General features: G+C 42.9%; 1 protein-coding gene and 2 pseudogenes across 1 annotated transcript in view; 1 reads left to right on the top strand and 2 right to left on the bottom strand.

The window, feature by feature from the left end:
• Positions 1-1,992, top strand: part of AKAP6 (A-kinase anchoring protein 6) — a 214,758-nt gene extending 212,766 nt beyond the window's left edge. The window contains exon 13 of the mRNA XM_066630892.1: positions 1,838-1,992. The gene's annotated coding sequence lies outside the window, so the exon portion shown is untranslated. The remainder of the gene's footprint in view (positions 1-1,837) is intronic.
• A 5,568-nt stretch (positions 1,993-7,560) lies between these two features.
• Positions 7,561-7,680, bottom strand: LOC136637530 (5S ribosomal RNA; annotated as a pseudogene).
• Positions 7,681-7,709: 29 nt separating this feature from the next.
• On the bottom strand, positions 7,710-7,829 carry LOC136638436 (5S ribosomal RNA; annotated as a pseudogene).
• Between the last annotated feature and the right edge of the window lie 5,639 nt (positions 7,830-13,468).

The raw sequence follows: 13,468 nt of genomic DNA, 5'->3' as shown, positions 1-13,468 counted from the left end.
TATTTTCTTCTGAATTTTTTATTATAAGGCCACAGGATCATGCTAGATTGGACAAGGGAGACACGTATATGGTGTCTGGAGTTGGAGGGTTCTACTCTTTACATGAAAGCGAACATATGGGGTAGGAGATTAACTCTCCATCATCTCTAGACCAGCAAATTTCAATGTTTCTTCTCATGGCGCACTGACCTTTATGGTCTTTGCCTCTTGCGATGTCACTTCCAGCTTCCAGAAGACTAATCGGTGTTCTATGGCTCTGTTTCTAGGGTGATTGTCTACATATTGTCTGTTCCTCTTCCTCTGCTGGCAGGGACAGGCAACTCATTACTACAGACAGTTGCCCTAGAAACAGAGCCAAAGAACTTGGTAGAGTTTTTCAGCAGTTTTCAGCTACTGTGCTCCCAACTCCCTTTGCACACCTGTGGAGCTTTCTCAGCACACTGAGAAAATCACTGCTGTAGACGTCACTCCATTCTGTTAAGTAGTTTTCTCTCAACAAAGCTCCAATACTAGATGTGAGCCAGGAGGCGGGAAAGTGCTAGAGTGGAGCGAGGTATGGCAGGTGAGAAGGTTTTTGGACCCCCCCCCATACACATTTTCAGGTAAAAGATAACTTCTACCCCTACTTTATATATGAACAAGGCATAGATGTCAACAGCTGCCTCATCATGTCTGTTTTGGTCCACATACAGCAACCCACTAGATTGCCTCGTTCTGGACAAAATAGAAACAGTTATTCCATATTCCCTTCTATGTGTATGTGCTTAGTTGCTTGAAACATGTACTGTACAGTCGAAAAGCGAGGCTTCTTCGCTAAAAGCCCACTCCAAGTTTTAAGAGCAGATACTTCCCTGTAAGACATTTGGCTTTTGTCCAAGCCATATAAGCCTCTGCTTTTTATGATTTGGTGGAAGCATCATTTTTTATAAAAATAGAGAGGTCAGTTACAGCAAAGAAGATCAAAGGAGAAGGTAACTGGATAGATTCAGCCGTTTCTACTTAATTTAGAAGGCATCTAATGCAAGCCTGGAGTGGCTCCGAGGAAATGCTTGAGAGAGGTACTTTGTACTAATCTCTTTGCCGTATTCCAACAGTTATTTCTTCATATGCCTCATCGTAAGCTGCTACTCTTTGTGGTAGAGGTTAACCCTAAACTCTTGAGTAGAAAGCATTCTATATCATGGAAAATAACTCATCATTTCAACAAGCAATGTGAAAAAAAAATTTTTTATGTTGTGCTTCTGTTTATGAATTACTTATGAGAATCCTCTCACCTTTTTTGCAGAACTCTCGTGGACACTCTAAACGATACTTAAATAGGTTATGGTTCTGTTTATATAACCTATGTAACCTACTTACACCCCAAGTCTAAATAGATTACTTGGAAGTAAGTCCTCCTGATTTTAATGGGACTTACTTCCATGTAATGGGTTTAGGAGTGGAGATTATTTTGGTTGGTTGGCCTTTATTGAGCCTTGCATTCCTATTGATTGGTGCACTTTTAAAAGGTAGAGAAGGTAAGTTCACAGGCACCTGAGAGGATGGGATTGAGGAAAAAGGTCAAACTTGATTATTTCCCCTGTGCCTTTTGAAACTAAATCTTGTTTTATAAAAATCAATGACGTTTCTACATCAATAAAAAGATATCTCTCTGATACTGACTTAAACCTCAGGCTGTGAAAAATGTGCTGCCCGTATACGGTCATCTTTGCATATAAGGAGATTGGTATGAGATCACAGAGTGGCTAATTGGGGCTGCTCTGAGCGAGCTTGTGTTTTGCAAATGGAGGCCCTACTTTATGTAACATGGTATTACTTTTTCTTTCTCTCCTTTTAGGAACTCGGCTGCATTTCAGGTTCAGGCTCATCCTTGAAACCCTAGGATGAGCTCTAATTCCATTGTATCACTGCCTTTTGTTACACATGACTCCCAATATAAATTTTATTTCCAAATGTGATTTGTCCATGCTGGCTCAGTGGCCAGGCTTTGTAATGCTATTTCAGTGGTCATTTTGTTCTGTAGCAAAACCATTTGCTTTCATATGGATTTCTCTCCCAAGCTACCTCTTAACAACCTACCCTTCCAAATTTGTACAATTTCTCACCCAGTAAGGTTATTTTTTTTTTATGATTTTGCATTTCCACAGAATATATTATCATTCTGATCACCATTTCTGAAATGTATATGTCACTAATTCTCCTCTGTTCTGTATCAAATTTGATATTTCATTTGTATAATGCATATTGTTTATTGAAAGTATTTATGTTTAGAATGGACATTTTATTTGATTGCAGCAAAAGGAAAAGACCTTGCTAACACATCTGAAGTTACACAAAATAAATAAATTTATCCTTTTGTTTTAAAAATGTAATCTATGCAGCACTTCAAGAAACAGCGACACAGTGTTGTATATTAAGAACTGTTAACATTCTACTGGATTAAGTACAACATTTTGGTTTTCTACTACACTTCTTGAGGTGGTAATCAGAAAAATAACCCACATTTTTAAAAATTGTGCCTTGCTGTATTTCTTATACCGTTTATTAAAAAGCTGCTTTCACAGTAAAATTATGTTGGTTTGAAGGAAGGAAATAGCAAGGTGTGAGTAATTTCTGTATATATGTATAACCAAGTGCAAACATTGATGTATAATGACAGTATAAAATGCTTTAATGTTTGTGATGCCCAGTGGTGTGGAAAACATAAGCCTTAAAACCACTAGATTGCATGATAATTAGAACTGGCATAATAAACGTAGTTTACTGGGGAAAATTCAGGACTGGCTCTCATTTACCTGCTTCCTGTTTAACAGTAAATCATGCGTCCGTCCACCAGTGAGACTGTACATGCTTATAAGGTCCTGCCACGTTCTGTGCAAACACTTATTAGAGGTGTACAGGGACAATTATGTCTATGTACAAATCAGACCCTGAAGATTTGTCAAAAGGTCTTACTTTTAAACTAAAAAAAAAAAGCTCTAACAAAGTAGCACAGGTAGAAGCGGTAAAGTAGCACAGTAAGTATAGCAGGTGTCACAACACACTGTGTAAGCGGCCCCTCCCACTTATTGTCAGAGCCATTCAGGACACTGCTGTCCTTACTGTGCCACCCTCCCTCTGACTATGCTACTGCCCTAACTAGAATGTTTCTATGTGCAGCTGCTCCTGCTAAAACAGGAAAAGTGCTGTGATTGACTGGTCCATAATCTCAGCCAAATGATTCCCTGACATGTCATTTTTAAAAATCCTTGTTGAAAAATCTTAGTACTTTCAAATAATACCTTCATGTTATATATCAATGAATGTGTAATATCATGCGGAATGCAGTGAAACAACCCACACTGAAATACCTCAATTCTATCAAATGTTAGAGCCAAAAAACCGGTGGGGGCACAGGGCAATGGCACATCACCACGCGCACTACCTCAGGTGTTGCCTCGCCCACTGCATGGGAGGAAGTCTGTCATAGGGGTGACACGCTGGCCTCCCGTACCAGGTGGCACAAACCCTAGTGGTGCCACTGCAGCAAGTTCTGCAGAAATCTAGCTATATTGGGCCACCAGGCACCAGCTGGAAATCTCATACTTGGGGTTCTTCATAGGCACAATAATAATTACTACTCTGTAAAGAAGTCCAGCTTCTTGAAGGGCCACTTGAAATGTGATTAGCCTTCTACGTGGATTACATTTTCAAAAAGAAAAAAAAAACCCATGAAAAATCACATGCACATCACCATATGCAATGATCTCACAGGATCAGGATCTCACAGGAACTGTGGAACTCCTTGCCACAGGATGTGGTGACGGTGTCTGGCCTGGATGCCTTTAAAAGGGGATTGGACAAGTTGGGCTATGCCAGATGCAAGGGAGGGCGCCAGGATGCAGGTCTCTTGTTATCTGGTGCGCTCCCTGGGGCATTTGGTGGGCCGCTGTGAGATACAGGAAGCTGGACTAGATGGGCCTGTGGCCTGATTCAGTGGGGCTGGTCTTATGTTCTTAACTACAATTCCCAGGAAGCCTTGCAGGTCTCTTGTTTTCTGGTGTGCTCCCTGGGGCATTTGGTGGGCCGCTGTGAGATACAGGAAGCTGGACTAGATGGGCCTGTGGCCTGATTCAGTGGGGCTGGTCTTATGTTCTTAACTACAATTCCCAGGAAGCCTTGCAGGTCTCTTGTTTTCTGGTGTGCTCCCTGGGGCATTTGGTGGGCCGCTGTGAGATACAGGAAGCTGGACTAGATGGGCCTGTGGCCTGATTCAGTGGGGCTGGTCTTATGTTCTTAACTACAATTCCCAGGAAGCCTTGCAGGTCTCTTGTTTTCTGGTGTGCTCCCTGGGGCATTTGGTGGGCCGCTGTGAGATACAGGAAGCTGGACTAGATGGGCCTGTGGCCTGATCCAGTGGGGCTGTTCTTATGTTCTTATGCATCTCTTGTGCTGAATGTATGTGCATGAAAAGATTACATATCTATGATGACCTCCATGTTGCTTCCTGCCCTTCAGTGAGATTTCAAGGGGCAGCCCAGTACTTAGATGGAAGTCACAAATGCAAATGCTGCAGAAAACAAATAGTTTGATGTTGCTAAGCAGGCATTATGCATTTTGGGGTTGAGAAGAATTTTGCATCTGAAATAAACGGCAGTTTCCATTTTTTTTAAATTGACATCTCAGAATGAAACATTGAAATCATTTGTAATAAAGATTTGAACACCCTAGGTTCAAATTTTATCAAAACTATCATCAAATTCCATTTTAATTTACAAAGCTGGACAATGCATTGATTTCAGACTTTAGCCCTATTTTATTAAAAGACCTTTACACAAGGTTTGTTTATGAGTTAATTTCAAAGCATCTTGCTCTTTTATTTGCTTTTCTTCTCACAAAGTGAAGGTTAGGCCTGCATGTCTGCAAAATGAACAATATAAAATCTAACTGAAATAAGTACAGGTTGCCAGCTCAATTGTGTCTTGCATGTGGAAACGGAAACACTTGTCAGCAACCCAGCAAATGATAATATGTATTGGCAAAGCAGCATTACTATAGTTTATATACTATAAGAAGCCTAGCTAGTCGCTACTGACTACTTAATTCCAGATATACAGCCTCCCCACCGGAGTCCTTTGAAATGCACCGCAGCCATGTGACGTGCCCAAGCACACACAACCCATGCACAGAGCTTGGGCAACTCACACGGCAGCAGTGCTTTTCAAAGGACTCTGGTGGAGAGACTCCCCACCCACCGCACATCCCTGCTTAATTTGCTATGTACACATACCGGTAATTCACTCAGTGTTTTGAATAACTATGTAATATTTTTGTGACAAGATCTGGGAGTGTCACCATAACATTAACCAAAGCAAACTCAATGAAGCTGTTTCACAAAAATGTTTCAGCCAAAGTGAGTCCACAGGAAAAGCAGAAAGCAAAAAAGTCCAGGTTGTGAATGGCTGCCACTTTTAACCCATTCACAAACCTGCAAGAACCTGTCAGTGGGGTCAAAACATGGGAACAAAATTGAACTCTTTAGTGGCACAAGACATGGACTTTGTCCATGCTCAAAACCTCTTTCTGCTTTATTATTTCAAGGCTGAAATAAATGTGTCAAGGCTGAGCCCTTCACAGCAGCCTACTGTTGAGCCTTACCTGCATCCTACGAAGCCCTTGGGAAGATAATGTCATTTAGCTTTAATTCTCAGTGAAAAATTCACTTCCCCAGAAAATCTGTCCAATTTTTTAAAAAAATGTGGTGAGAGGGAGCTTTGATACAAGTGACATCTACATACGCTCGGAAAAATAAGACACACCAGGTAGATTTTCTCTTGTATGATCAGTAACCGGCACTATCAGATAACTAATTGCAAAATCTATATTTAAATCCTAATTGCGCTGGCAGTTCAATCAAATGTGCTCTAACCTTGCCTGTGTTCTGGTGCTGTTATTGCATTTAATCCAAAGCAGAACTGTGTTTGTTTTTTAACATGGCAAAAAGGGCACCAGAGATGTATTTTTTCAATTGCTGACATTGTAGCAAGAATCAAAGACTGCCCCGAGTCCCCTCCGGTTGCTGCATTCATGCCAGTCCCAATTGATTAGTGCAGCTCTTGGCAACGTCTCACTAGGAAAAAGCTTTCAGAAGTATTTTCCCCTCCTACCCAGGGACTGTTTTCATGTGCTAATCTGATTACAAAAGAATATATTTCCCTGTGTTCTGGGCCAGTATCTAGTCTGCTCCGATTTTCTTTTTCATTTTCTTTTAAAAGCTTTTGGGGAACTGGTTTCCTAAGGTTCTGTTTGGTAGCAAGGATACATCTTGTGTTTCGCATCGCTGAAGACAGCAGTGAACACAATTTTCTCTGCCTCAAGTGAGCCCTGCTTACATACACTTCCGTAGCTGGAGTTCATGATTTGTAATTTCCCCTGTTCCATGAAGAGGCATGTCCTTAGCCCCTGTGTTTCCGGATCACCTCTGGAGCAGAACTACTCAGGGGTCAGTGTAGTGAAGTGGGTGGAGTGCTGGGTTTGGAATCCAGTATTAGGAAGACCTGCAGTCAAATCCTCACTTAGCCATAAAGTTTTTATGAGGTTCAAACTTGAGGAGGTACCACGTACATCCCGCTGCAGTCCTTGGAGGAAGGGAGGTATTCCAGTGTGAACAGTAGATAATAAATGTATTTTGCAATTTACAGGAGCCATTTTCTGGAAGGAGAATCAAGCAGGAACAGAGTAAGGTTTCTTTTTTAAAGAAAGAAAGTTGAGTACGAGAGATGGGGCCCTTGGAGCTGGCACAACTCCAAGGACGGGCAGGAAGAATTAAAAAAAAAGGGGAGGTAGTATTGGCATGCATCATTGCCACCAGATTCACCCCTCCCACCACCCTACCCGATTCTCCCCTTTGCCCAGTTTTGCCGCCTTCCCGTCCACCCCCTGCCCTGCCATTGGCTTACCTTGTCCAGCAGGCATGATGGGAACCATTGGCAGACATGCGCTGCCACTTGCATCTGTGCTCCCAAAATGGCCACTGACGAAGCACTTGCACGCTCCATCAGCAGCTATTTTACAACAGTGGAAGACTCCTCTGCTGTCGTAAATCACTCCCTCCAACAGCCCAATTAGGACTGGGTTGTGAATTATGTTTGTACAAAGCCACTGATCATTAACAGGCAACCTGGTCCCATTACGGCAAATTGCCCCTCACTGATGCAGTGGCACTGACGTGGCTTGCATTGCATCCCACGGGGGAATTTAGCAGGCAGAAAGTGTCCTGTTGGTAAGGGGACATTTGTCCCTGTGCCCTGGAAAAGCCCCAGCCTGCACAAAAGGTCTACTGGTTGGCAACCTTCAGTCTCGAAAGACTATGGTATAAGCTTACAGCACCCGGTATTCCCAGGCAGTCTCCCATCCAAGTAAAAAAAACAACCCTATTAAAAAAACAACCCAAGCTTGTAAAAGTCAGATGTCATTAAAATTAGGGTATATAAACTCTTTCATCTTCAGCAGAGGCCACCTAGACTGGGAGCTAGAGCTTACTTTGGTTGGCAACCTTCAGTCTCGAAAGACTATGATATAAGCCTATAGCACCCAATATTCCCAGGCAGTCTCCCATCCCAGTACTAATCAGGCCTGACCCTGCTTAGCTTCTGAGAGCAGATGAGATCAGGCATTTACAGGGTAACAGTGGTGGTTGGCAACCTTCAGTCTGGAAAGACTCTGGTATAAGCCTACAGCACCCGGTATTCCCAGGCGGTCTCCCATCCAAGTACTAACCAGGCCTGACCCTGCTTAGCTTCCGAGATCAGACAAGATCAGGCATGTGCAGGGTAACAGTTGCTGCATGGAACCATGTTGACAGATCAAGCCCAGGAAAGGGGAAAGAATGCAGCACACACAGGCACCACCAATCCCATACTTCCTGGGCCTGATCCACCTATCCCTGGCCCTGTCGCCATCCTCCCCTGCCCCATTACACTCCCTCCCTGCCCTCTTCTGCCCCTGCGCTACTCAGCACAGAACTCACTGCATCCTCCGTGTGCTCTCCTTGTACCTTCTACTGGCATGTGTCGGCCAGCACTGGCCTTCTCACCTGCGCCAGCAACTGCAATGCTGCTGCAAATTGCTTCATGACTAGCATGGGTGCAACACAAGATTTGCAGGTTCAGCAGCCAGCTAAGATGGAATCCTAAAAGTATAGAAGAGTCACCTATCCTGGCACATCACCACTTTTCCTTCTACGTGAAGGTTAATGTCCACCAGATGTTCCTTTTTCCAGTGCTGGCTGCCCAGCACTGAAGAAGCTTCACTTTTTAGTGAATCATGTGTACAGCACACACCTTAGGAGGAGGTTAAGAGAGTTTTGTAAGAACAAATGCTGGGTAAGTAACACCTGAGGTAGACTGCCTGCTTCTTAATGGGCATCATTCTTTCCTGTCAAAAAAAATGCCAGCAGCACAAACGGACTGCAGAACTCATTGTGGACATTTTGATTGTGATAGAAGCTGCTGCAAGGTGAGGAAGATGACGGGTTTTCTCAAAAGGGCACATTACCACCAGAATAAGCTGCAGCATTGAACCTTAAAGATCAATTGCCCTTGAAGTCCGTTTTTAATATATTGAGGCTTACTTCTGTGATGCTCATTTTCGCATAGTGGTTGAATCCTGATGGGCTGTTTGACTGGAAACTTGCAGAATTTATTTTACTTCTAGCACAAAGTAGGAATTGGGGTGGGGGGGAGCCCCCCAAAACAGACTTATATGGGATTTGCAGACATATAGGGACAATACAGACTTATAGGGAGTTTGCAAGAAGCCATCGTGCCAGGAAGGTGGAGAAGGGAGTCAATTACTTACACCTGTGCTTGTGTGGACTGGGCCAGCTCTCCAACCTTGATTGGCTCCCTTTACTTGCTTAAACCCTCTGGTTGCCAGAGGTGCGAGTCTTTGGCGTGAGCCTGGGGGCTCCTCTTCAGAAACAGCCGACTCACACCAAGCACAGCAGCTGCAGCAGTTCTCTTTCCCCCATGTTGTCATCTGCTGGGGGGGGCCACCAATAACACAAGATCTTACTAATTAAGAGACTTGCAGCCTGATTTGGAGCACCTGTAGTGGATATAGCTCAAACTTTCCACCATTTTTGTCCAGTGACTGAATCCACTTTCTGTTCTACCAGCCTTCAGGACTGGGCTTTTCTCTCGCCATCTACAACAGCATGGAAGGGGTTACCCCTTCAGTTACTTTCTCCTGGAGTTATTTGGGAATTGGCCCTCCCCTTTCGTCCTTCTCCCTAGAGGCCTGATACATATCAGTTGGGATATAAGAGTGAGACAACCTGAATCCTTGTGAGAAAGGGGTGAGGGAAGTCAGATGGTTGTGCCCCTGTGAGGGGGGGGCAGAGGAAGTATTGTGGGGTAGCACACCTCACTGGATTGGACATGGGGGAGTTGCTGTAGGAGTGACCTAGCTTTGTACTGCAGAGTAGTGCCTTCCCTTGTCCCCACTCCATCTTTCGTCTCCTAATTTGTAATCTGCGGGAGTGGAAGCCTTGGTACCAAGCTGTGTATGCAACAGAACAAATTCTGAGCAGGTGCTTTATACATTGGCTTTTAGAAGGTGGGCCTCGCCGGTAAGTGATGTATTTCCATCTAGGAGCTCAGGGGAAGGGAAAGGTGCCACCCTCAATAGAGTGATGGGCCACGGAAGATATGGCAGTGGAGGGAGGGCTGGCTGTTCTAGGGGAAGGAGGCGCCCAAATGATGACAGCTATATCCAGCAGCCCACCTGGGGCTGCCAAAGGCCTCCTCCTTTGCTTGACTAAGGGGACAGGGGCTGCAGCGTGTCTTCTCCTATCCACACCTGCTATTTTAGCCCTCCAGAGACCTCTGGCCCTCTAGAGACTTGCTGGAGCCCTCGCTGGCCCAATGCGACTACTCTCAGCGCAAGGGCCAACTGTTTGATCTCTCACGCAAGTTGCGGGCCAAGGGCTGCCTCTGCTACTTGCTGTTTCATGTCTGCGAAGCAACTGAAAGGCTGGCCTTGCTTTGCGCAAGGTCTTTTATAGGCCTTGAGCTATCATGAGACCTTCATTCATTCATAGAAGTTCCATCTCTAATATGTTCATGTCTGTAGATTCATGTAAATTTGTTCAAATTTTAAATGTAAATTAATTTTTCCCACCCACAACACAGTGTCAGAGAGATGATGTAGCCCACCTGCCAAAAAGTTTGGACACCCTGGTATACATGATGCTGTACGAAGCTTCATAGGTTAAAAGCATGTTCCTGCACCCAAAGAACTTCAAGATATTAACGGTTTTTCTAAAGACAAGCATGATTCAGGTATTCTGCTGCATATACTATCTATCTGCCAATAGGCATTCTGGTATATAAGATTACAACTCTCACTTTCATTTTGAAAACATGTAGGGAAAGTAGCTAGAAAATGTATACCTTTGCACTGGTAATATTGGAAGAATCAGTTGTATACAACCACATTATTGAGCAACAATCTCCCAGAAATGTTTCAGAGTTTCTGCATGTTAAACCGTAGGCCTGGCCTACCCAGCATGACTTACAGCCAAATCCTGTTCAACCTTCCAGTTTGGGGGGGGAGGGTGTAATGGAAACCTCCTCAATGTAAGAGAATGTTTGAAATCTCACCTTGGAGCTGCATTGCAGCTGCATCAGTGCAGGAAAGTTGGTTAGGATTGTGAAAGACCCTGTGTTGTTGTCTATTTTTTTTTTTTTACTGTTTTCCTACAGTAAGGGTAAGGAAGTGTGCAAGGAACAAAGTTCTGCTGAAATTAGTTGAGCATATTTCAAAGTAAGTACATTTGGTTGGCATGTAAAGGAACTTGCATGCCAGTACTAAACACTAAACGTTAAGTGTTTTTATGTGCTGTTGGACAAACTGATATGATCTGCTAGAAACAAATGATTCCAATTACCTGGCATGCTGCTGAGAAGCAGTATTAAAATTATCTCCACTACGACTCTTTGAGTATCTGAAGTGGGACTCCCATAGGAGATGGATCGCATATGCAGTTAGTCTGGATGCCGCTGTGATAAATTATATTCAATAAAGAAAAACACTCGTGTTCCTGGCAAGTTGGGCAAAGCCATTTCTAAAAAATAATCCTTCCTTAATCATATGTTTGGATGGAGAAATATTCACATGTGAATCATCAGCCCTGCTCATTTCCTTCCAGAAGGACTGACATCTTAAACTGCACCAGACAATGAATCACCTTGTCAAATGAAGCACAAAATGGAAAACCTGTTACCAAACTCATCTGATATAATGACATTTACAACAACATGTTTGAAGTGATAAACCGACAATAATAATTATATTTTCTGCAGACTTTCATTGTGTTCTGGAAGTTTTGTGCAATCATACGCTTTTCCTCATGGAAATGTTTCAGCATGGCATTTTAATTTCTGGTAATTTAAACAGTCTATGAAATATAAGTTATAGGCAAAATTAAGCTGACTAGCCTCAATTTGGACTGTCATCCCTTTTCTAAAAGCACAGGCCAGGCATAATGCTGCTTAGCAATAGAACCTTTAGAGCAGGGTTGCTCACACTTTTTTGGCTCGAGAGCTACTTTGAAACCCAGCAAGGCCTGGAGATCTACCAGGGGGGAAGGAAGCGTCTGACAGACACCCCCTTTAATGTATAGAGCCCCTGCTGGAGTCTAGTCAGTTTCATCAGTTTTGTTGCTGCATGCCTGAAGAGCAGCTAAAGTGTCAGTTTCAGTTTAGTGTCAGCTAAATATGTCAGTTTCGTCTAGTCACTAGACGAAACTGACATATTAACAGCTTGGAGAGACAGGGCTCCGCAATCTACTCATTTTGCCTAGCAATCTACCAGTAGATCGCGATCCACCTATTGAGCACCCCTGCTTTAGAGATAATTTGAGTATTTTTGATACTTTTAGCACTACAGAAAAAAATTATTGCAGTTTATGATCAACAGTTTATCATCCTGCTCCAATCTTTTCCCACTCTTAAAAAAAAACTGCAGAATTTCCTTCATAGTAGGAAATTGCAATTAGATGTACATTGACACTTGGTGAAGATCTGTAAAATCCTACCCAGTGGGCACTATTCAGAGAAAGCTAAATGAGCCTAACACACAAAGCATTCTGATCCCATTGGTTGCAATAAAATTAATTCTAGAATGTAGTTAACTTTCTCCACACTGCCAGCTCATGAACAAATGGAAATATACTTCCTTGAACTTTCATGTAGAAAATGAAAAGCTTTAATACTTCACTTCACGACCTTTATTGGCATATAACAAACAGGATAAACAAAACAAAATTATAACAATCACTAGAGAAAAACATAGTGAGGCAGGGAAGAGGAAAGTGGTCCAAAAATAGAAAAGAGAAAGAGAAAAAAAAGATATTTTTAGGAAGGGGGGATATTTTAATAATTTGAGACAAAAAAACTAGCAACTGCCTTAGTAATATTTACTTGATTATCGCTAAGCAGAACAAAAAGGGGATCAATAAATGGACCGACAGGATGGCATAAAAAAGGCTCCAAGTACAGTTTTCGAAGTGTACAGTGCGCTGGGCAATAGATCAAAATATGCTCTAGCGTATCCGATTCAAGATGACAAAAGGCACATAATCTGAGGTTCCGAGAAATATGGGAAAATCTGCCAAGGTGATACGAAGAAGGGAAAATACTGAAACGCGCAAGCATAAAAGCCCTTCGAAGGGAGGGGTTTATTAGGGTAACAAAATATTTGGGAGGCTGACCTGGTAAGGGACAGTAACCAAAAAAAAGGGGAGAACATACTGGATTCATATCAGCGGAAAGGGAGGCAAACTCTGCTTCCCAGAGCCTAGTTCGAATAAGCTTGTAGGCACTGTTGACATCAAGGTCCGCTAAAGACGCCAAGGAAAATCTAAAGAATTCAACTTGGAGTCAATTTTTTGAAACCAACTAGACAAAAAGGGGTCTCTTAGCAGGTCATTAAGAAGGGCATCAGATGAAAGCGGAGTCAGAATTTAAGCCCATGCAATAGTTGAAGGAAGGCTTTAATACCTATAAGGATTTTTGTTATTGTTGGTATGTTGATACAATATATTTCATTGTTCCCAAGATAGGCCAGTTCAGTGGAGTAAAAAGAGGGCTCATAATTTTATTGGTAGATGATTTGTATAGAAAGGATCAAAGGAACTCCATGAAGAACCAGGTGATTCTGTTAGTAGCATAGCCAGAGGGGGGTGATGTGGTAAGTATTGCAGGCTCCACAATGCACCGTGTAAGCAGGCCCCTCCCACTTGCTGTTGGAGCCATTGGGGTAGCGATGACAATGGACAGGCGCTCACTATTCGGAAGAGCTGAAGAGTTTAAAAATACAGGTGTATCTACAAATCCTTCTTCCAGGGTTCACATATCAATGGTTCACAATTTTCTGCCATCATGCAAATGACTTCTCTTTGTCTGAATGCAGCCCTCCTATTGTT

This window comes from Tiliqua scincoides, chromosome 1, assembly GCF_035046505.1.
Source record: "Tiliqua scincoides isolate rTilSci1 chromosome 1, rTilSci1.hap2, whole genome shotgun sequence".
NCBI classification, from domain to species: Eukaryota; Metazoa; Chordata; class Lepidosauria; order Squamata; family Scincidae; genus Tiliqua; species Tiliqua scincoides.
Note: the sequence above shows the minus strand (reverse complement) of the source record. Positions and strands in the feature narration are given on the sequence as shown.